At 41.7% G+C, this 25,659-nt stretch overlaps 1 protein-coding gene across 8 annotated transcripts in view; it reads right to left on the bottom strand.

The window, feature by feature from the left end:
• The window catches only part of CADM1 (cell adhesion molecule 1), a 278,434-nt gene that overhangs the window by 130,559 nt on the left and 122,216 nt on the right, over positions 1–25,659 (bottom strand). The window lies entirely within an intron of this gene.

The raw sequence follows: 25,659 nt of genomic DNA, 5'->3' as shown, positions 1-25,659 counted from the left end.
GCACCCTGAATTGTTCTTGGAAAACGAATCAGAAACCTGGCAGATAGCGGAAAAACGTGATCGGTACAGAAAGCACCAATTAACTATCATACAGCTGCAATTTTAACTAACTAAAGTTCCTGAACACCTTTCAAGGGCAGCCTGACATAGAAGACGTTGGAGAAAAATATGGCAGGTTTTAGAACGACTGCCAGAATTTCTGCTGCGTGATTTGTATGTAACCAAAAGAAATTTTAAAAAAGTCAATTCAATTTGGAGTTCATTGTCAGCTTAGAAACAAACAAACTGCCTACTCCTTGTGTAGCAAGAACAGATTTGCAACTCATGGAGCCTGTCAACCCCAAGGGCTGCCTCGCATGTAATAACTAGTAATTAGTATGAATTATGCATTTGTGTAAATTATGAACTCTGACACACCAGCTAATGCCTATCTATAGTTTTGTCACATTCTCCAGGTAAACTATGACTTGCTATGAAGGCCCAGAAATATACCATCTGGTATACGTCAACCCTTAAACTTATCTTGAGGATTATATCTCCTGGGCATTATTAGGAATATGTGCTACTAGTCAACTGTAGTTCTCTATGTAACGTGGCATAGGATTGTATGGAGATCTATTTATTTAAGTTTGATAAGTATTTATAGTTGTGGAATTTCAAGACTACCTGCACAAATACCAGTTTCAGTCCATCCCATCCTACCTAACCCCCCCAAAATGTCACTGTAGTCAGTGTAGTGTAGTGGTTTACAGTTGGACTATGACTCTGGAGATCAGCTTGGCCAGGCAAACCCACTGGGTGACCATAGGCAAGTCACACTTTCTCAGCCTCAGAAGAAGGCAATGGCAAACCTCCTCTGAACCAATCATGCCAAGAAAACTATGACTTGCTATGAAGGCCCAGAAATATACCATCTGGTATATGTTGCCCCTTAAACTTACCTTGAGGATTATATCTCCTGGGTGTTCTTACGTTCCTGAAGTTTGCCTTAGGGTCGCCATGAGTTGGAAACCACTTGAAGGCACACAAAAACAAAACATTTATTCTGAGCTGTGCATTTTTAAAGTGAAGTGGGACTTCACTCAGAGCAGAGCAAACAAAACCTGCACTCCATTACATTCTGGTAATGTAAATATTGCTATCTTGGATTATTGTGGGTTTTTGGGCTATATGGCCATGTTTTAGAAGAGTTTATTCCTGTGGTTGGCATATTCAGAAAATGAAGATGTTCTGAAGATGCCAGGCACAAATGCTGGCAAAACATCAGGAATAAACTCTTCTAGAACATGTCCACATAGCCCGAAAAAACTCGCAAAAGTCTATGAATGCCGGCCATGAAAGCCTTATACTTCACATTGCTATCTTGCTTGCATTGCTGCGAGGCACAAGTGGATGATAAAGGATAAAGGTATCTGGACAGCAACAGGTCTCTGGAGCATCAATACATCCACCTGCCAAACATTGCCAATGAGGGAGGACTTTGGAAAGGTACTTTTTGTTGGTCCTTTCTCAAGACCAGACTGTAGACTAACAAGAAATGGCCCGGCTTTGCCTTCTTCTTCCTGTAGGTGGAAGCAAACGCTTTGCTGAAGCAAGGAGACAGTCGAAATGCCTGAGCCTGACAATTGCTTTGGCCAGGAGCACTCAATGGGCACTGCATTGCTTCTCCTCCTCCAATGAGTTGAAGAAGCCATAGTGGGATATTTCTCAAACTCCAATTGCCCACCGAGGCAACACTCAACCCGAAGATGCACAGAAATCCTCATTTTACCAGTCATATAAACAGGAGATATACGTTTCATCATTACGGACCATTTGGACAAGAGGAGATTTGCCATGCTGGGATTTTAAGAGGATGCTACCTCTTTTCCCCATCCTATCCAGTGAATTATCACAACCTAAGTCGAGATGCTTAGAAACACTGCAACCTCTAGGGCACATTCGGTGCCATACTACGCTCCAAAAAAGAAGATCCCCGTGGTGTTTTTGACTTCCTGAGACTGGTAGTAAGAAGAGACACAACTGAACATTTGAAAGTCTAATAGGGCATTTTTCTAGACCTAAAGGAAGCACAAAGCAATGCATGCATTTTTTAAAAGTGAAGAAAATGTGCAACTGAAAAAAAATGCAGCAATGTGTTTTAGTCGATGGTGGAAAGCTGCATAAATTTGATCAAATGTGCAAATGCACAAATTAGGAATAAGTCAATCTTCAAAAAATCATGCAAATGTCGGTGTTGGGAGAAAATACAGGCTCTCAGACAATCAGAAATGAAAATGATATGGAAAGAAAATGCAGGTGGAAGGAGAGGAAACACAACAAATTCAAGACTGAGAGTGCCGTATCTCTGTGTCTCACTGGTGGACCAGAGAGTAAATTGACCATAACGCTTCTACAGAATCATACAGATACAAGTAGTCTTTGAGGGTCACAAAGCATAAAATGCTGCCTTGAACTATCACCAGAAATGAGTAAGTAGTCAACTAAATAAAATATTATTTAAAGGTTCAATTTTCAACAGGATTCTACACATTGCATTTTGTGCTGGGTGAGTTTCCAAATCATCATCAAAAGTCGGGAGAGCAGGTTACAGTAATCTAACCTGAGCAGTAATCTAAACTGGACATAACAAAGACATGTATCCTTGTAGCTAGCTCAGATTCCCATTGTCACACCTTCCAGCAACTGATGCCAGCTATGGCACCATAAAATATGACAGCTCCAGAAGCAATCACATGCCATGTACCAAGTCCTTCAAGGGGAGTATGACCCCTTCCAGAGTTGGATCTGAACTTCTGTCCAGGTTAGTTGATTTCTTAACTCTTAGTACTCTCTGCCTTATCAGGATTAAGTTTCAGCCTTCCACAGTAAACATGTGGAAGGTAAACACTGAAAATCAGAGTGAGTGGTTGGGCAGCACTGGACTTGTGCTCTGCCTTCAAAATAATTTTCTTCAAGCCAAGTCAAGAGAGTGAAGAATTCCCACTGGTAGCCAATGCTGCACAGTGCAAATATATCTTCAGACCCAATAGACACAATGCTCTCTTCTAAGAGTGTGCTGTGAAGGAACACAGCTGAACACAATGTTCAGACAGAGATTTAGTAGGGCGGAAAATGCACCCACAGGACCATAGAGTCATAGATGGAAGGAATCTGAAAGGTTATCTAATCCAATCCTGTGCCACTGCAGAAATTCACAGCTGAAGCATCCCTGAGTAATGTCCACTGTTTCCCAAACTTTGGTTGTGCAGGTGTTTTGGACTTCAACCCCCTAAAGTCCTATCCACTTGGGTCAACAATCAGGAATTCTGGGAGCTGAAGTCCAAAAACATCTAGAGGACCAAAGTTTGGAAATCCCTGACCTAAACTCTGTCTAAACATCTCCAATGAGGAAGAATCCACCATTAGCAGTCTGAACTGTTCCAGCCATAGGAAATCCTATTTCCCATGCCCTTGCCTCCCATAGGGTCATAAAACTCAGCTGGTGCAAAGAAACTGGTCATTTAAAAAAGGGGGGGGGGCAAGGAATAGAAAGGGTTCAAGGAGGATGAGGAACAGGAAGAGAATGAGGAAGGTCTTCCAGCAGAGCTGATGAGATGAGCCATTTTCTGCCTCCCTCCATCTCCCTCTGCTGCAACTTGATGCAATTGCTGGTGACTGGTGCCAATTTAGCAGAATATAGCACTTGCACGTTGCTGGTACGGTATGGTAACCTAAAGGTCAGGTGATATTAGGAGAGTTGCTTTGATTCATTTTTAGACAGCACTGAAAGAGCTGCGATGTTTCAAAGTCCAGTTGCTGTTGCCCTGCCTTGTATTCGGCAAAGAGTCAAGATTAAACCATTCATCCATGCAAGCAAGGTGATGCAACTCACAAGTGGGTCACGCAGACCGGCCCTTCTCTCAGAGTTCTGGACTCCATCAACAGTCTCCGGACTTGATTACGAGCAAAATTGAATTACACAAACATTTCACTAAATATCTGTCTAAGCCTCATTAATATTAATGTCAAATCTGTCTCCCATGTGCTTGGCATTTAAAACCCATCTTTTAAAAAAAATATTCCCAGCTAATTTAAGGTGTGCAGCTAGCATACGAATAAGGAAATCTGCTGCTTTGCTTGGCACCTGTACAGCTCCACATTTTGTCCTGCCATGCCAGTCAGTGGCACTTTAGAATGATGGATTTTAAGCGCCCTTGATTCTTAAAGCACTATATCTCCGACGGTTGAAGCTGTCAGCAGCGGAGAACACACTGAGCAAAAACCAGTGCCGCTGCCTCCCAATTCCCCAGCACCAACTGCAGACATGGCTCACATATTCATCCTTGAGGGATGCATGTCCCATTAGTAAACTGAGAAGTCAACAACTGTTGGGACTAGTGGTTCCCAACCTTTGGTTCTTTGGATGCTTTGGACTTCAGTTCCCACAATTTTTGACTGTTGGCCAAGCTAACTGGGACTTCTATTAGTTGGAAGTCCAAAACGCCTCGAGAACCAATGTTTTGGAGCCACTAGACCAGCTGATGACAATAAGATCCATCTTGTTGTCCCAAGGGTATGAATACAAACCCTGACACCTGAGATCTGGCAACTCAATTCACCTTGAGTTCACAATATGGAGACTTAGGCATCTGTCTGATCCTCATTTCCACCCATCCCAGACATAGCCCTCTAAGGAGCTCTAGTTGTTCTTCTGGAGCAAAACCCGACCAGATCCACCTCTTGGCTAGTCAAGGGCCCTGACAATAAACTATGCATAAGATTCATGTTTTTAATGGTAAACCACTGGGATTTCGAGACTTTCCTTTGCCACACGGTTTTCATATTTCCCCTTGTGAGACTCGGTCTGTCATCTCGCTCACCTCCCCAGTGTCTCCAACTCAAAAGAGTTATTTTGTTTCTTTTGGGCCTCGCCTGAGATTAATTAAACAGTATTTTTCCCTGTTAAGACGAAGCTTTCATTAACGAGCTGGCGTCAACATTATTCCATGTAGCATTGTGGTGGGTCCTTCCTCAATGAACTGTCAGTTGCTAAAACACCCTTTTGTCTTTTCTTCCCAAACAGTTTCCTATCTCTGTGAAATGGGACCCAAGGAACAAGCGGGACTCCCACGCAATGCGTCTGAAGGAAAATGGCGGAGGCTCTTCTTCCCAATCTATTATGCTGAGCCTTCCCATCCGTGCCTCCCCTGAGTTCCCTTCTCCTGTCAACATTGCTATGCCTCATGACATATTTTTGCAAGGAAACATCCACAATCATGTTCACAAGGAAACTGGAATGGGAGGGAGACTGTGCCAAGGAAGCATGAATTGTTATGAGACTTCATTTTGCACCAACCATTCCATGTTTTTCAGAAAGAACAGTATTGCATCAGCCATGTTGTGCTAGTTGTGCTTGATGCAATAGGCAAAACAAAGAACAAATGCAAGCAAACCATAATATGGAGACATGTTATTTCTCTGTATATCACATGTAGATTCTCATGTGTTCCCATTCCCATTCTATTCTAAAGGCAATGGTAGATGGAAGACCTGCGTGGGCCACATACCTGATGCCAACTAGACTCAAGAGCTGTTGAACAGGGTTGAGCTGGGGGTGAGTTACTTTGGGAGACTGCAACTCCCATTGGCCATGCTGGGCAATGGATTCTGGGAGTAGTGGTCCAAACAGTAACTTTCCCAAGCCTTGTAGCTGGATTAAGGATGATAAGCAATGATGCCCATCAGGCAGTTCTTTCGAAGAACTCCAAATAACTCTGAACGTCTTTGTTGACATCTGGATAAGTTACACAACCAGTCCTGAAATTGCTACCTGGATGAGGACCGGAGCTAGGAGGAAGGCAGGCACTTAATGTACTGAGGAGTTCAATGAGCTGCACCACCTTCTGTTTGCTAACAGAACATAAAATTGATGGTGGGGTCCACCATGTGTGCTGATTTATGCAACCGTGAGCCAGTTGTCTAATCCTCCAATAGCTGCTTAGATTGATTTGCCTTCAAGGGGCGGGAAACACAGCTGTGTCAAAGATAAAATCCTGCAGTATCCTATTCCATGGGAATTTATGTCACAACCAGGCATCAAATAACTGTCATGACTTCCATGCAACTTAACTAATATGGCAATGAAAAAGTTACCAATGCGCCATTTCAAAAAATTGAATTTTGCATTACTGTAACAAGCTAGATTCGAATGCAATTTACTCCTGGCTTGTCACGTTAAATGCTCCAATATCTAATTCAATGTTCCTCAAACCAAAGCTTGATGAATTCCAGAAAGAGCTTCATTTTTATACCTCTCGCCTAACTCAAAGGAATTATGCCAGCCATTTGTCATGTTTGTCATTCCCAAGATAAGTAACAATCGAAATAACTTTAACTTACCTTAAGAACTATGGTGACAGTAAAATATCTCCCTCTGCAGCTTCTATCGCACTACAGTAAGAGATTACTATAATCCGATTCCTTAGAAGAAAAGTTATTAAAGCGCCTGGGAAACAGTCTCAATTTCTCTAGATGAAGAGTTGTATCTGTATTCTACCATGAATGGGTCTAAGTGTGACAAGGTGATCAAAGGCCATGTTATCTTACAGCCAAAGAAAGGACTTTACAGTGAAGGAATCTGAGGTTGGGAAACCCAGGGTTTGCTTATCGGCAAAGGAGAACCGACTGCTGTTCAAGGAGCTCAAACAAACCCAAACGCAAGAGACACCTTCTATGGTAGTAAACCCACAAGAAGAAAAGGGGAAAGATGGCAGGACTTCTGCCAAAGCACAGTCTTTTGAAGAAAATTAGCACCTGGGAGCTTTCCAGGCCAACTGCAATTGCTGGACATTTACAATTTGCATTTATTTAGCTTTCATTCCAAAATCAATAGAGGAATGTGAGCACCTTTTCTGTTAAATCAGTAGCAGCACAAAAACAGAACCAGGTCTTGCCTTCCATCACCCCAACCCCATTCAGATCACCATTATAGCATCAGCTATGTATATTTTCTTAATACTAATTTACCCAGCGTTACAAAACCTTTAAAAACAGAGGACTGTTAAAAGTACTGACGTTCTGGCACATTTAAAGACCACTTTCCTTCTCCTTCTAAGCTATAAAGGTGCATTGGCCAATGCAATGCACTTGACTTGGAGAAGGGTTTGCCATTCCTCCATATTATGCATATTATGCAAATTATGCAATTGTTGTTCCTAAAAGTCAGAAATTTGGAATAATGCACCACCAGAAATCAGTGACATCCTCCTCCTACATTCACAAATCATTACCAAGATCAGGGTAGGAGAAGAAATCTTGGTGCCTGTGTATGGTGGGTGAAGGTAAGCAATCTGGATAAGGTTGTGGAGAACCATAAAATGTCTTCAAATTGTGGCTTCTGTAGCACTTGAGACAGTGGGGATGACCAGGGAAGACTCGACTTGGAAGAATAAAGTTTGGAGTGGGATAACCTAATTCGGTTTTCCTAGATAAGTGAAATAAATCAGTCCCCTTGACAGAGACTGAAAACCCCCAAAATCCAAGCTCTAAATAATTAGGGACATCCACATACTCCAAGGCCATGGCACACTCCTTTTGCATCTCATCATAAATCCAACCCAAAAGAAGGTTCCCTTCCAGTAGTGTTGACCCTGTTGCTAGTCCTGACTACAGTAGACCCCTTGAATTAATGACATTTACTCAAAATTCAACAATTGATTCAATGGCTCTACTCTAGTTGGCACTAACCAAGAGGATTCGAGCCAGAGTCTGTTCATTCCTTTCCTTGCCCATTTGAGGTCCAAGCCGTTTAGGATTTTTATGACAAATGATGCCATGAAAAGAAGTGCTCAATGGACGAAACAAATCAGAGTGCCCTGGCTGAGACAAATGGGCCAAGTCTTATTTCCTACAATGGTTGTGTGTATGCTGGACCACAGCGGGCTGTTGTTACAGACAACCAAGACTCTGTTCAAGTAGAAATAATGGCAAGTGGGATGATTCATAACATGCCCTTTAGAAAGGACCCACTCAAAATACATAAAGACTTTTTTAAAACTGATATTAAAGCACGCAATTCCTCTCAAAGAATAGCTTACTCTGGCTGTTGTTAAATGTGCCCCCCCCCAATTATCTGTGCTTTTTCAGCTTTTTAAAAGAGGAATTTTTGTTTATTTTTATTAATATTTTTTTAGTTCTGTATGTAATGTTTCACATGTTTTAGATGCTATTAATTGCTAGTCTGAAAGGTGATCAGAAAATGCGATAAATAAATAAATAACTTGTCCCCCCCCCCCAAGTTACAAAATCACCAACTAAAATGGCTATGCCGTGCAACCGTTCCACAATTTTGCACCTCAAAGTACAGCATCTCTTTGCTGTGTGATATTTCCAAACACAAGACAGACTGACCAAGGGGACAGGGAATGAAAACAAGGATTCCTAAGGAATATTTGGTGCTATTCCGCAGAGTGATTTTAATATATTTATTGACCTTACAATTGAGAATTAAGTGTATATGCATAATGGATGACACAAAATGCCAGCATGATCCCTGGCAATGGAGCTCCTGAGATCACAAGGCTTTCTTCTTCATTGATTTAACGTCCAAATCCAGATTATAAACCACTCCCACTGGAAAAACCTCCAGGGAAAACGTCATTAAAAGGGAATATCCCAACCCAACCCACTACCACCCCTAGCATATTGCATTGCATCTTGCTGCTTTGTCCCAAGCTGAGTTGTTTTCCCAATAATGAGCTGATTGAGGACCCCCTCTTCTTTCTCAGACCCCTTTCACACTACACAATTGTAGCATTTTAATTTCAATTTAACCAACATGGATGGCTGCAATCCATGGAATTGCAGGGAGTGTACTTTGGAGAGGCACTAGAGGGTCTCTGGATGAGATATCTAGATATGCCTCACTAAACTGCAAATCCCAGGATTGTGCATGGCAGTTAAAGCATAACTACTGGATAGTGCTATAATTGCATAGTGTGAATATAAGTCCCCTTTTAGTGGAAGCAAAACTGTGTGATCACTCACAACACTTTCACCAATGTGAGGAGACCGCTGGGTATTCAGACTTCGTTTACCGAGACCCTCTATGCATGTTTCAAGCCTCCAATTTAACATCTCTCATATTCATACTGTTTTAGGAGAACAACTCATGCGCTTGCATTTCTTACTGACATATAAATACAGTCTGAGTACCCCTTTATCCAAAAATCCAAAATCTAACACCCTTTTTATGGGTGGCTGAGATAGAGATACCTTTGCTTTCTGATGATTCAACGTAAACAAAGCTTGTTTCATACACAGAAGTATTAAAAATAATGTATAAAATCACCTTCAGGCTATGTGTATAAGGTGCATGTGAAACGTAAATAAATGTGATGTTTAGACTTGGGTCCCATCTCCAAGACACACACAAATATTCCAAAACCCAAAACAATTCTGACCCCAAGCATTTTGGATAAGGGAAACCCAAACTTGTACAAGCAAACCAATCCTTATGTCGCCTTTGACACAACACAGTACAGTCAGCCCTCCTTATTCACAGATTTTTTATCCAGGGATTCAAGCATCCATGATTTAAAAATATTCAAAAAAGTATAAATTCCAAATATCAAGCCTTGACTTTCCATTTTATATAAGGGTCAGCATTTTGCTTTGCCATTATATTTAATGGGACTTGAGCATCCACCGATTTTGTTACTCATTTGGGATCCTGGAACCAAACTCCAGCGGATACCAAGAATCCACTGTATATCAATCATTTCTACTTGGTAGTTGCACCTCTGAAATATCTCCAAGGGTATTAGTTCAGAGGTCCACAGTTCCAGTAAGTGGTTTGTTCTCTTTCCAAAAGCAAATTACAACTGGTTGGATTTCCAAATCTGAAACTACTTGTAATTCCAATCTTTGGACTGATCTAGAAATAATTCAACAGAACGATGCTCCTCAAGTGAGATGTACAAGATGGGGATATTTCTCCTTAGGTTACAGGGGAGAGAACTGCTCTCTACAAACATGGTTAGAAGATATATTTGTGCCACCATCATTTTTAGGAGTCACAATCCAATTTTGCTAAACAGGTCTCATATAAGATTAACAATATGCTTGGCATCCCAAAGCTGTGACTTCTCTTTGGATAACATTAAAACCGCGGCTACGGATTTCAAAGTTTCCTTTGGTGACTTTTTATGGCAAGAAACACTAATGCTTTTTAAAAAGGCAACCAAACAAAGAGGTGATTACCTGGACTTTTTAAAAACACTAAACTAAACGGATGCGCCCAACGCTGAAATATGCATGGCACATCTTCTCCACCCTTTGATGCAGCTTCTCTGCTTCCAGAAAAGACACAGCCATCTCAGCCCTGTTTGATGAATAATTTATATTCCAAAAAATACAGCCTAATTAGTGTCCTGTTGGTCATCTATTGCTGAAGACAAAAAATGTTGGTTAAAAAAATACATTCCTTATAACCAAACACCGTCACAATATGAAAATAAAGAGGAGGAAACTATCTCAGGTGGACATCTAGGGAAAGAAGTGAGAACAGAAAATGAAGATTGCCTTTCAAGTTAGTTGAAAGTGGAAATTAAAGGCACAAGTGAAATGTATTTCTAATAAAGACCCCTTTTGCCAAGGAGAAAATTCAGAAAAAAGTGAGAAAATGCCTCTCCCTCCAACTTTATAGAAAAGATAACCCTTCAAGAAAGCTGAACAAATGAAGAGGCCTTCAGTGTTATTGATAGATTTTTACAACTTAGTTAATAGAGGTTGTAAATTACTGGGCTGAAACCTGTCATTTGCTAATCAAATGTAATACTTATTTTTTTTTTCTTGCGGCATAAGACAAATTATCAATTTCTGTAAATCATAATTAGTTCTGAGTTTCCAATTCTGCTAAAGATTACATCTGCAGAGTTTTAAATTAGGAGCACTTTGGCATCGCAGAAGCCTCAGCTGAACTTTCAGCCATAGCTGGGATTGCAAATCAAGGGTTACGGCCCTGGAGAATCTCTTGTATTAATTTTTAATTGTGATTTTTTTAAAAAAAAACTGAAATGTGTTTGAATTATATTACAAACTAAAGCAAAGACTTGCCACTCAAAATTTAACACTTCACTTGCTAACAACATGTGCATCTCTCACAAACCACCTTGCAATCCAAAAGGATGGTAGGAAACTATTTCAATAAATAGTGTGCTCTTACTGAGACTCATCACTAGTTTATTTGTGTATTTTTGGTGATACCTCTTGATCCTCTAGTCTTGTTTCAGAAAGGAAGCCTAATCCAATGGTACTCAAGCTTTGGTTGTCCATCTGTTTTGGACTTCATCTCCCAAAATCTCCAGCCAATTGGGCCAAGAGTTGTGAATTATGGGATCTGAAGTCCAAATAATCTGGAAGACCAGGCATGAAGAAGCTCTAAATCTTGGGAGGAGAAGAGTGACTTGAGCAGTGGTTCTCAACCTCTGGTCCTCCAGATGTTTTTGACTTCATCTCCCAGATTTCTTCATCATTGGCCATGCTGGCAAAGTCTTCTGAGTGTTGAAGTCCAAAACAGCTGGAGGATCAAAGATTGAGAACCTCTGGACTTGAGAAACAACTCTCTCAGTCACCATAGACAGTAGCCATGGTTTCTGGGGATACTGGGAGTTAGAACCCCAAAAACTAGTGTTTTCAATCTCTGACCAAGAGAACCCCCAACCAAGCAACCTGAAACTACAATTGATCTTTTGGAAAGAGTAGGGACACTATTAACCCAAACATGGGCAGAAAGAGATAAGGAAGCTAAGCCACGGAAGAGAAGGCATAAGCCACCTTGGGAAAGATACCTCCAAGTATGGTTGCCAATCATTCTGAGGAGACCATGAGACACATCATCATTTTACAAGCCACATGTTTATGGCAACCACCCTAATCAAGCCTTTGTACCTCAAAGCCCTGTTGTTTCACATGAAAAGGGAAGGAGACCCAAGACCGCAGACCATGTGCGCAGCTTGTGGTGAAGGCAGCTGTTGCGTCTTTTCGGACTAATGGTCTACACCTGCAGCATGTACTTTGGTCAAAGATAGTAAATAATATTGATTGATTGACACTTGTAGTATCCACGGTCACAACTACGTATCTCATAAATGTGTCTCACTGTATTTGAAACAGAGGGATATGGGAAGCTATGGGAACGATGGGGAAGGCACCGCAAAGAAGCTGTTGAGTAGGTTTGAGCTACAGACTCAACACAAGTTATTTGTTTCCTCTGGAACTCTATTACATTAAAAAGGGAGATGCTAATGTGACATTTTCCCAGTACAAAAGGAAACTCTGTACTAAAATTAGGGCATAAATCAAGCACAAATATTCTTTCAGCCATACAATCAGCTCAGATTTCAACTCATCTTTTTCCCCCACATCAAGGGCTGGAGGAAATTCAGTTAAGCACGCATTAAAAGCATACATCTCTCTCCCTCTTACCGCCTCCCTTTTCTTTTTTTCAAGTTCATCAGAGGTGCCAGAGCAACAGGAGTCCAGCAAGATGCATTAGACTTGCATTAAAATGGTGATTACAGTGTTAAGAAATAGAGCAAAGGAAATGCAGATCCTGTGGAGTGTGGGGACATTTAGATAATATTTCAAATGCAAGGCAGTTAGGGATCCTTCTCCCATGCATAATCTTGCCAACCCGTAAAAAGTGGTGTTGCTTAGAAATACTGGAAGAACACTGGGCTTGCTAACTGGGCTGAATGGAGTAAGAAGACAAAAGTCTTCCCCCATAGTCCATTCCCAGCAAGACGTTGGAGGACAAGGACAGAGAATCCTGCTTCCTAATGTGAAAGAATGGGATAATCCATGCAAGTTGGACATCCAGATGTGAGGATGCTTGCCTGAGGTATGAAGGCTAGGCTAAGGACCAGCCATATTTCATCAGCTATCTTCTCTCTTTGTGTGCATGTGCACCTTCAAGTTGTCTGTTGGCTTATGGTGACCCCACAAATATCTACAAAACCACCTCTGAGGATCCCTTTCCTAAGAAAACTCTAGTTTCAGAGGTGGTTTTGCCAGATATTCATGGAGGACCTTGCCTAGTTTTCTTGGGCAACAAATCCTCAGAGGGGTTTTTGCCAGTTCCTTCCTCTGAAACAGCCAGCAACATTTTGGATTTGTTGGCTGTCTCCCATCCAAGTACTAACCATGGATGACACAGCCTAGCTTACAAGGTCAGACAGGATCTGATGCCTTGTATATGTGTCTGTGTTCCTCTTGTCTGTTGACCCCATAGATTTCCTAGAGTTTTCTTAGGTAAGTTAGACTCAGAGTTGGTTTTGTCAGTCCTTTCCTCTGAAATAAAGCATACAGCACCTGGGATTCCCTGGTGGTCTTCCATCCAAGTACTAACCAGTGATGACTCTGTCTAGATACGATCAGATAATATCTGGTGCCTTTAGGGTATCTACCAGGGTGGTTCTCAACCTTTGGTCATATGGATGTTTTGGAGTTCCCAAAACTGCAGCCAGCATGGTCAATGGTCAAGAATTCAGCAATGGAGAGGAAGGATGGACACTGAAGTTCCAAATGGCAGGAGGGCCAACGGTTGAGAATCATTGGATCTGTGGTCTTCAAAGCCAAGCTTCTACTAATTATTTAATCAGCAGCAGCAGCAGCAGAAACAGAAGCAGAAGCAGCAACAGCAGCAGCAAAACACAGCATTACATCTCAAAGAGTCTGTATCTATTGATAAACATGGACCTCCTCTTAGAACCTTTGATATGTAAGCCACAAGGAGTAATTCCCAAAACTGAAGAAATTGATTTGGATGTTATGTTTGGATATTCATCTTTCTTTCCACTATCACTCCCAATGTTCACAGTGAGTGGGGGGGGGGGGACCCTTAAAAACCCTTCTCTTGCACTCTTCCTACTGCTGGAAAAGCAAAACTATGTTCTGGAAGCCTCAGGAATCAATAGCAAAGCTCTAAGGAAAACTCCCGTAAGAAAGGGCCCAGCCCTCTCACCCACCGTTCCAATTTGCTCAACGTTAAGAGAAACAACAAATTGACACAGCAGTGAACAAACGTCAATGAATTATGGAAAAACACTGTTTGTTGTTGATGCTGCTGCTGTTGTTGGGGGCGAGGGAGATGCAGTTAAGTGCATGGGAAAAAACTGCACCAAGCATCCAAAGACAGAGTAGCTGAAAATACTTAAAATAGGCCACAGTGTTCTTTGCAAATTAAAAACTAGGCTGCATGGTGCAGAGAAAAGGAAAGGGGGGAAAAGCTACCATAAACCAAACCAGCCTCAGTGCATTAATTAGTGTCGCCTTTGTTCTGAACTCAATGAATTTATATCATCTTTCAACATTGTTTAGCCAAAGCAAACACAAACAGGGGGGAAAAATCACATTATTCTTTCCAATCCATACACAAAAATGATCTGGATATTCACATTTTAAAAATTGCCATCATGGATTAGCTTAAGGCAATTATTTCTCTCGCCCGCATTCTTTTACAATAATTTTTAAAAAGAATTCATGTCTCTCGCCTAACAAGAAAAATGAAATCCCATTAGTTGTGTCTCCAGTGGATATTAACGCTCCTTTTGTTTACAAAGGTTAATATCTCCCAAATAAAGGAACACACACTGCCTGCTAAAATAATTACATCATGACATTTCAGAAAGGTTGGCAGATAGACATGGTTTCAAGCAAAGAAACAAACCAATAAGTGGGGATAGGAGAGGGTTTGTTTGTTTGTTTCATTTGGCTCAGTTTTAATTATCCATGCTTTAATAAATTCAGACCACTGGCTATTCCATCACAACTGCCATCTTGGGTGGTGGGGTTTAATACTTCTCCCATCCCATGGGACCCACACTTCAAAAGCTCAATATTCAGGGTTGCGGTCCCAGAGTCTGGTTGGCAGAATTTCCCCTAAACAATTCCAATAGGAACAAGCAGATGCTGCTGTTGTTGTCGTCGCTGTTTTGTGTGTACTTGTCCCAGTGAGGCACGAACAGTAGGATTGTTATTGCAGCAAACTGGTTCAGCTTGGGCACTTCCCAGACATCAGCTCAGCCCTAAATCCATCTTGGCCTCTCGAGGTATTGAAAATAATGACAATGCAATAGACAATTTTCTACCTAGGTTGCCTTAAAAACAGCACTGTTGTCGGATGGCACAGCAATGGTCACTACCAAGTTCCTTCCAACTGATGGTGTTCACTCACACACAGCCTTGTAAGCACACACACTGGCAAGAATTCATGTCCTGAGACATCCGAGGCCAATGGTAGCCACAAGCAAGCAAGGCCTTCCCAGCGGTGACCCTGAACCCACTCTACTTTATGTCCACCAAGACCGGACATTGCAAGGTTTTAGGCGTTTGATCCAAACCAAGGTGTTATTGAAACATTGGACTGTCCACATTCTGACTAGGCTAAGGATGGTTTCCTTTCCTTTCTCATTTTTTCTTTCTTTTTGTGAGCTGTACATGTTGAAGTTTTGTGGCACTTGGGTGTTGTTGTGATGACTGATATCTTCTGGTGGTTTCTGACGCATCTGTGGATTTGGGTTAGCAACATTTTGTGTTTAGTTCATCGGTAAAAGGTATAGAAATGTACTTGCTATTGCTGTTCTTTGTTCATTTTGTTGGGGGAGATGGGAATTGGTATACAGTATCCCATTGCAGGAGAAAGGTGGGATATAAATCCTTGAAATAAATAATATTTACAATACAGAGTATGTATGTTCTAACTTTAAATAAACTAACTTTATTTAAAATATATTACATTCCAACCAAGTCATACATACAATTACTTCTTAAAGTGGTTCCTAATGCCCCAGACTCAATAAGGAATGGATCTTGCAGCAACTCCAAAACTAACTGGCTGAAAAAAGCTGTAGTAGAAGCTCTCATAGACTTGGGCTACTTGTAGTAGAAACTTTCAGACCATGTCCACAAAAGCTTATGCTACAATATTGTTTGCCGAGATCATATACTGATACTGCAAACTAACATGGTTATGAATTCTAGCCCTGGACTCGGTTATGTGTCACTCTTGACATGCTCAGAATGCCCACTTGACCAAGGATAAGAAGATAAAAAGTCATGCGGACTGTATAGAACACCACAATATAGTAGGTACTGTATATTGCACCAAGGGATCTAGATTTGCACACTCAATCACCATCTAAAGCTACACAACGCCATGCTGGATCGATGCAGCAAAATGTTGTGACGATGCCCCTGCAATGTGCCAATGCGACAAAGCCAATGTTGAAGCACTTCAACCCAAGGAACAGTTTGCAACCAGGCATTTATTTCTTGCATTCCCATGTGTTTCTAGCAGAATCTGTAAGTTGCTCTAAGATCTCTTTGGGAACAGAAGCTGTGTATGAATTTTAGAAACAAAAGAAGGGGAGGTATCAGTTGTGTTTTCTCTGCCAAGTCCATTTAGAGATGGGAGCTGCAGTCTCTCGGAACAGAGTGGCTGCTTTAACAACTTCGCTGTGAGATGTAATTTTCCCCCAATCAGTTGACTCCTGAGAAATCCTTAATGTAACATTAGCATATTAACACAATGGCAAATTATACTCAAAAGCTATTTAAACAAGCCTAAGTACTCCATGAAAAAAATACACTTAAAATCGACCTTTTCTTCCTGTAGCACCAAAGCAATAAAAAACCCAAGAGCTCCAGTCAAGGTCCCACTTTGACTCCATCGTTGTCACCTCAGCAACCGCGTCTTCTCCCACGCAAGCGGCATTTTGTGCCTCCACAGGGTGCGCCAAAGCGCCACATTACCCACAAAATTAGTGACTTGCAAGTTCGGGGAATTCGGGAGCACAAAAGCAAACCCGCTCCATCTCCATTGTGGAGGACGTTAACGCGACTTGAAATAATTACCATTCGCAGTTTCACAAAAGCAACACATGCCTTGCTTCTGTAAACACATGTACTTTTCACAAACTCCAAAGAGAAGTGGGAATATGTCCAAAAGCTTGCTTACGTACAAAACCTGTACTGAAAATGTGCCACCGATCTTACAAGGCTGATAGGCCATGCTATACAATAAGTTATCTACCTTGAAGGACAACATACCAGTCCTTGAATGGACAATTGTCAACCCGAAGACAGAATTTTATAATACACATACACACATGTCCCAAAGCCACACAACCCGGCAGCTGTAGGTCCTCTGGCCGGCTAACAAGGACACAGAGGCATGTGTCCAACTGAAGAAGCAATGGCACATTTTCAGGATAGTGGCATATGCTACAGGATTGTGTTATTCTTGTCCATGTGATTGCGCAAGAGGTTGTGAAAAGCAGATACATAAGAGATTGCAGTACTCACCCTCTTTGCACAACCACTTGTGCAACAGTGCAACAAAGCACAAGTGCATTAATGGGGATTCACAACTCTATTACTATTCCCGTTCCTAACACTCAAGGTGGTTTACCAAGCAAAACAAGTATAATATAGTTAAAACATACAAAAAGAAAAAAGCAGCCACACTGAAATGGAATTAAATTTTAACTATTTTAAACTAAACACAGTTTAAAACATAAAAATAATAGTGGTACAACTAAACCAGTACCATATAATCTTGAAAGCCTTTTCCTTACAAACCTTCAGGTCTCAAAAGCATACTGGAATTTATATTCCAAATTATATTCGATAGGGTTCTCCTTGCACATATCCGAAGTAGGCTGCAGTGCACTAATTACATATATATATATATATATATATATATATATATATATAGCAAGAAAGGATGAGTCCATTCCATGTTATTTATAATTGGCATTACTCTATCAAAGCAATCAGAACTGAGAGAGAGAGAAAGAGAGAGATCAGTTCTGCTTGCTTTGATAGAATTATGCCAATTATAATTGACATGGAATGGACTCATCCTATATTGTAATATAAATACTGCAATAAAGTCCATTTATTGAGTCCATTCCATACCCACAAACACAGGCCTGAGATCTCTACTATTGTCACTGACAGGACACAGCACCAGCCCTGCACAGTGTTTTTGCAGGAGACAATCCTACATATGACAAAAGGGCATGCACAACAGTTGTCGGAAGCACAACGTCTTGGACAGATGAAGTTAGGAAACCCATCACCCCAATAGTTAGCCATCCTAATGCTACACAAACTTGGTATAATCAATAAGCCAGGGAGTTAAGGGGTTACGCAGGGAGAGATAAGATGCTCCCCGTCCCGTCATGCGGTGGGCCAGTTGCTCTCACTTGGGCAACCAAAGCAAACGGAGGGAACCCGGGACTGACAAACTCCCATTGTCCTTCACGCTTTGCATCTATCCACTGCATCAATCTTGTGGGGAAGGTCACTGCTATTCTCAGTCTCTAGATAGGGGAACAGTGTAACTTCCATCCTTCAGCACCCTGCTGTGTTTCTTCGAGCCGGATATCACTGTCATTATATAGATATCTATATACTTTTATGAATGTTTAATGCTTTCCTACATACTGCAAAAATAGAGTCACATCTGCCTTGCATGTCAAACAATGGCAGAACTTTGAAAAAAGTAGTGTTCTACAGATGTTCCTCTAAACTAAAATATAATTTCCACGTCAGGATGACAATTTTCCAGCTGAGTGGTCGAATATACAGCTCAAAGGCATGTATTGCCAACAGAGATTGGATGCAGATGGCAAGGTTAGCAATTCCTTTCTTGTCCTATTAAAACTTCTCTTTGCCACCATAATATTTTGTAAATGAACGCCACGAAGTGAAACCATTCTGGCATTTCGGATCCAGCAAGGGGGAAAAAATCTATTCTAGCTTTTCATCTGTTCTAATAATCTATTTTTAATATCCTTGTTAAACAGAGGTATCCTTTCCTCCAGAACAGATGCGACTTCTCGCACAGCCTAACTATTAATCACATTTGTCTAGTGACAAGTCGACTCGCTGGGTCAGTGTGCGTCTGAAACGGAGACGGACGTCCGCAGGCTTCCTCACTCCCAGCTTCGCCTGTCAGGCTTATTAAAAATTGTTTCCAACAAAGCAAGGAAACTTGAGATGCCTTTCACAGAACCAAACCCATTGGGCTTCAGCAGCACACAACAAATAAACTACAGGAGAGTCGAAGGAAATGTTCTGCAACTCTGATGGCGCAAAACACTACGTCGAGTCAAACATAAATCCTTCCCCATTCAGCAGAACTGACCCATAGGTAGACCTTGGAGAAGGCACTTGTTTGGGTAATGGCAATCATCATCATATTATATCTCGCCTTTCTCTCAACATAAGCCTTTTGTAACATGTTGTTGTTAGCTGCGCTCAAGTCGGTTGCTAGTCATGGCGACCCCATGGATGAGATATCTCCAAGAATCCCTATCCTCCACTGCAGTCTTGCCCAGATCCTCAATAAATCCTTGCCCATAATAACCCCCCTGATAGCATCTATCCATCTGGTTTGTGGTCTTCCTCTCTTTCTTCTACCCTCCATCTTTCCTAGCATTATTGTTTTTTTCTAGTGACCCATGCCTTCTTATTATGTGGCCAAAGTACGATAGTCTCAACTTGATCATCTTTGCTTCCGAGGAGAGCCCTGGTGTATTCAAGAACCCATTTGTTTGTCTTCTTGGCTCTCCATGGGATCATCCTAAGTACTCTACTTCAGCACCACATTTCAAAGGAGTTAGTTTTCTTTCTGTTTGCTTCCTTCACTATCTAGCTTTTCCATCCGTACATGGGGATGATGGGGAATACAGTGGCTTGAACGATTCTGACTTTAGTGCTCAGTTGACCACACGCAGATGTAATTGCAAAGTCTGCTGTATATGAGTCTTTTTGGTCACTGCAGTTGGATGTATCCAGCACCTCCTTATGCAATGACCCATCGCTCGCATCGTCTACCTGGGCACTTTTAGTGTCCAAGGGAGGATCAAGGTGCTCATACAATATCCGTCTGTCTTCCTGAAGCCAGAGGCATAAAGGAGGAGGCATCTTCTTGGATCTCTAAGGGGTCCCTTCAGAAGGCCAGGAAGAAGATGTCATCTTCAGGTGGCCAGCTGCTGAAAAACCTAGCCAGATGTTGCCAGTACACTCACCATCCTCTCACAGACACTAAATGGCTGCAGAAGGGAGTACTCCGACAGCAAAGAAATAGGTGACCATCCAAGGAGAGTGGAGATCACTCTCAGGATCTCCCATCCAGTATCCAAGTGCTGCTTCTATGTATGTGGGTCCCATCCAAGTGCTGCTTCTATGTGAGTCTTCAACCTCCAACAGAGCAGCTGAGCCTCAACTTGAAAGTCTATGCATGACTTGTTGTTGTTGTTGTGTGCTTTCAAGTTGTTTCCAATTTATGGTGACCCTCAGGCAAACCTATCATGGGATTTTCTTATCAATAGAATAGTCTTGTTTTGACCTTTGGGAGCCACAAAAAATAAACCTGGTGGTTATATACAGGCTGTGGGAAACACTCTGTCCACCCCTCCCCTACAGCATTCATTGTATCATCATCATCACCACCACCATCATCCCACCTTTCTCCCAAAATTGGGGCACAAGGTGGCTCACATAAAGAACAAAGCCACTAAAAGTAAAATACAAAAAGTGAACAATGTAATGGAACTCAGCCATTCATAAAATTAAAATGATTCCAAACTACATTTGAAAAGATAAAGTGCAATTAAGAGATAAAAAGCAATTATGACATTTCAATTTCCAACAGCACAGCACCCTCGGTCGATTCTTTTAAAAGCCTGTTGCAATAAGATAGTCTTTGCCTGCTGATGGAAGGAGGACAGAAGGAAGGAGGACATAAATCTGCTCTCCTTAAGTGGAATTGCAGAGTCTGGGGGCAGACACTGAGAAGACCCTCTCTGGTGTCCCCACCAACCATGTTTATTATGATGGCGGTGGGGCTGTCAGAAGGGCCTCCCCTGAGGATCTCAGGGCTTAGGATGGCTCTTTGGAGGGAGAAAGGATTGGCCAAAGAGCCTGGACCTAAGCCACATAGGGCTTAGTATGTAGGTTAGTTAAATCCCCAAACTTTGCATTGCCAAAACAGGTTGTGACAAAGTGTAGATTTGGAAATAGATTGTATGGTTGCATCATTTTTGTTATAGTGGAGTGCCTCCAAGTAAATTCCAACTTATGGCAACCCTAAGGCTAACCTATCCTGAGGTTTTCTTAGCAAGATTTGTCCAAAGAAGGTTTACTGAGAGTGTCATTTCCTGAGGTCACTCAAGGAACTTCCATGGCTGAGCAGCAATTTGAACCCTGGTCTCCTGGATTCCTCACTCAAACCATTAATCCCTGATGATTCTCCTGTTTATATTAAATGCAGAGCAAAAGTACTAGTATCTAAAGAGATCTTCGGGTATGAAGTGTTGTTTGTATTAATCAAAGCAAAGCTGCTATCTCCCAAAAGGCAGCAGGGCAGTTTTAGTGTCGGCAGAGGAATTACCCTGAAACCTGCAAAGCAACAGGCAAATTACCTGCTCCATGAAATTATGGGAGCAGCGCCGGCAGACGACGGAGGTTAAGGGTTGCGAAGGAGGAAAATCCTTCAAAACCTCCCATAGCCCTTGTTACGGATTTCTTACACTCCATGACTAAATCATCAACACTACGGCAGCATTTCAATCTCCCCTTCTGCTGATGCTCACAAACCAAATGGTCCTCTGGTGGTTTATGCAGTCAGCAGAACCCCTTGACTGAACACCATCTCATTCATAAGATCAAATAAAGTGTCTAAGAGGCAATTCACCAGGTCTTAAAAAAAGGGAAGAGTGATGACCTCAATCCCTTTAGGAAGGCTTTTTCTCCTAAAATGCCTTCAAAGGAAACGCTAGAGGGGGGGAGAGAGATAGGGGAGGAGAAAGACTCTGCAGGAAACAGAGCCATCCTTCATCCAAGCAACCCTATTTAGCGTCATCGCTGCATTTAAGTCCAAAAATACCCATTCTTGGAATAACCTTTCCTTGGAATGGCCTCCATCGAGCATCTCCTCTGAAACAGTCCTCTCTGCATTCACCCCAGTTCTCCCAAAAGCAGATTTTTTTGTTGGTAGTGAAGAATGGAGCTAGCCCCAATTTTTGCATTCTCTAATCTGGATTTGACATACCAGCATCTGGCCTCAGCATGGATTGCCACACCACATACCCTACAAGATGGCTTAAATCTAGACTATCTCTCTATTGTTTGCCCAAATGTCTCTCCCCAATCCTGCCTATTTTAAATTGATTTTAATTTGTATTTTTAATGTCGGTATTTTAGTTTTTAAGGTATGGGATAATTGGATATGTAATTGTTAGTTACGTACGTGTTATGTATTTATTTCTATATTCTATTCTAACCTGCCTTGATCCTTCTGGAAAGGTGGGATATAAATAAAATCTATTATTATTATTATTATTATTATTATTATTATTAGTTTTTTGTGGGTTTTTCAGGCTATGTGGCCATGTTCCAGAAAAGTTTCTTCCTGACGATTCACCAGCATCTGTGGCTGGCATCTTCAGAGCCCGAAAAACCCACAAAAAAGCTATGGATGCCGGCCATGAAAGCCTTCGACATTATTATTATCATCCCACCACCATCACAGGTTCACCATGTGAGGACACACAAACACACACCCAAAAGTATTGCACAGCCTGAGCTTCTCAACTGCCATTTCTGGGAGCCTTGGACCATCACCGCCATTTCTCAAAAAAGGTTTTTGAAGCAGAGGAGCCGCTCCATTCCACCAAGTGAGGCTCCAAGACAGAGACTGCAGAGTAAGCCATAAATAAACATTGGACTGAAGAGAAGAGAGGATTTTTTTCATCCTTCCTCTTTTTTGCAATATCTAATACACATGTAGCATATAAATCCTCCTCGCAGAGACAGATGGTTCAGGCTTCTATTAGCAATGAATAATGAGATGCGTACTGAAAGGTGTGAGATTCTATTTAACCTTGTTTCTTCTGCTATTTCCCCCCAATAAGTCTTGGAAGTGCAGCATTTAACATTTTTTTTGCAGTTATTGGGATGGGAGGGGGACCCTAAACTGCTACAATAATCAGGTATGAGTTACCCGTCTGTCTTTAAAAGCCAATTATTCCCTATTTTATGCTCTCCCCCTCAATATGTGAGATGAACGCCTTGAGATGAGTAATGTACAGCTGCAACTATAGAGTGATGCCAGCTGCCTGGCACTTCGTAGCCAAAAGGCAAATTGGCACCACCTTTGCTTATTCCAGGATCTTTTGCTCAAATTGTTATACAATGCTTGAAAGGGAAGAACATGTCTTCACTTCCCCAATGCAACTGATGCCCATTTGTTATGACCAAGCATGGCTTCTAAGCAGAAGAACAGAATGATCTTGGTATTAGGGTAGTCTGATGTAAAGCCACCAAAAAAAACCTGGACATACACGAGTTCTCTCTTATAGGTTTATTCACCAACAAAAAATACTTGATCTTCAATAAATGTCTTTTTAGGGTACAAGTTCAGTATGGTGAAATAAACCTGATGGACATTGAAAAGTGTGAGACTGCACAGGTCTTTCATCCAATAATCCTGGAAACTGGAGAAAAATGAGTAAGGACCCATGGAATGTGACTACTGAAAAGGATCCTTGTTCCCCACATGCCAATGATGCTATAAGCACAAACTCTGGTCTCTTGGGGGTCAGGTCATGGATGGGAATTACGCCAGCCTCCAGATGCTATTGCACTTCAGCTCCCAGCAGTCCCTAGCCAGCATAGCCAACAATGAGGAATGATTAGGGTTGAGGTCCATCAACATCTGGAGGGCGGCATGGTCCCCACTTGGGATTATCAGTGGTTCCCAAACTTTGGTCCTCCATTTGGGGCTTCCAGATGCCCCAGCTAACTTGGCCAACAGTCAAGAAGTATGGGAGATGAAATCCAAAAGATCAGGAGGACCAAAGGTTGGGGACCATGGGCTCAGATGATAGACGGGGGTCTCTTCAACTGTGATTGTATTAAATTCTTCCAAGATCAGTTGGCACATAATCCCACCTTTAGGCAGCATACTTCCTCTCCGCATCCCCCTGAATCTAAATTGATTTTGGAAGCTAAGCAGGGTTGGAACTGGTTAGCACTTGGATGGGAGTCTCCCAATAGGACCCCCAGGAAGGGCTAGGAAATAATCCTGCTTGAAAACCTGACAACTCACAACTACTGCTAGTTAGCATTGACAATAATGGACCAAATCAGCCTCTTTCAAGCTTTTTTACCCTGGGGGAACCCTTGAAGCACTATTCAGGTCTCAGGGAACTCCTGCATAAAATTTATTGTATCTATAGCTTAAAAATGTTTATTTTTTAACAACCGCAGCCTCTTGTGGAACCACCAGCAACCTTTTAAAATAGCATAAGATTTCAGTGAAATGTAGTTAAGAAATCCTGGGCCGGATGGGCCTCCAAACACCAGACTCAATATAAGGAGAGCTTCCTATTGCTGCTCATGAAGGACTGAAAATAGGGGCATTTTTACCTGGGTGTCAACTCAGAAACATTTGCACAAAAACATGATTCGGAGGGCACTGAGACGGTTCAAAAACATTGCACTGCAGTGGGGTTTTAGCATATTCAGCAACTACACAGCTATCACCTTTGTGTTTATTTGCCGCATTGATATGCAAGTCAACAACGCTGTCATTACTCCAAACATTCCCATGTTGTCCAAAATGCAAAAAACAAAAAAACAAAAACACACAAATATTTGTGTAGGCGTGAGCATGTTGCCTGTTTTCCCCCCGCAAGGTATGCCCAGTGGCACCAAATGGTTTCAAAGGGAAGCCATTCCACAGGGTGGTTCATAATGTATGAACACCATGCCTACTTGATCTGTATTGCATATACACTAACATCAGCACAACTGTCTTTCCGAGTGGGTGTTTGTTACACTACAGCAAAAAAAAATTCAATTATTAATAATGCACTGACATTATCAAAGAAACGCCTTGCATTTTCAAATAGGTGGCAAACTTTTTAAAGCCACAATAATGGGTTCTATTAGCATAAGCTACAAGAAAACTGCACTGTAAGAGCCACTGTTTATTAAGAGCGCTCAGACATATACATGCCACTTGACACAACAGCGTCTTCATTCCAGGCAGAATCAAAGAGTCATTTGAGTTGGAAGGAACACCAAGGACCATCTAACCCAAACCCCTTGCTTTGCAGAAACATGGTACTAAAGTATTCCTCCAAGCCAGATATCCAACGTCAGTGTCAAGACCTGCGACGAAAGAGAATTCGCCACCATCCAAGGCAGTAAATCCCACTGTTGAAATGGCAGAAACTGTCAGAAAGTTATTTTAATATTTAGGTGGAATCGTTTTTCTGCCATTTAAATCCACTGATTTGTGTTCTGTCTGGAGCAGTAGAAAAGCTCACTTCGTCTTCTACATGACATCCTTTCAGGTATTTAAATATGGCTTTCATGGCAGCTCTCAGTCTTCTTTTCTCCAAGCTAAAAATGCACTGCTCTCTTAAGTTGTTGGCTTCCAGACTTTTACCCTTCTTGGTCATCCTCCTCTGGACCCATTCTAGGTTGTCAATATCCTTTCTTGAACTGTTGTGTCCAGAAATGGACACAGCATTCCAGGTGAGGTGTCACCAAAGCAGAAGAAAATGGTAGGATTGCATCCTTCCATTTGGAAACTAG

This window comes from Sceloporus occidentalis, unplaced genomic scaffold (genome assembly GCF_023333645.1).
Source record: "Sceloporus occidentalis isolate IW3139 unplaced genomic scaffold, rSceOcc1.0.p SCAF_9, whole genome shotgun sequence".
Classification (NCBI taxonomy): Eukaryota; Metazoa; Chordata; class Lepidosauria; order Squamata; family Phrynosomatidae; genus Sceloporus; species Sceloporus occidentalis.
The sequence above is the reverse complement of the archived record's forward strand: the minus strand, read 5'-3'. Positions and strand labels throughout refer to the sequence as shown.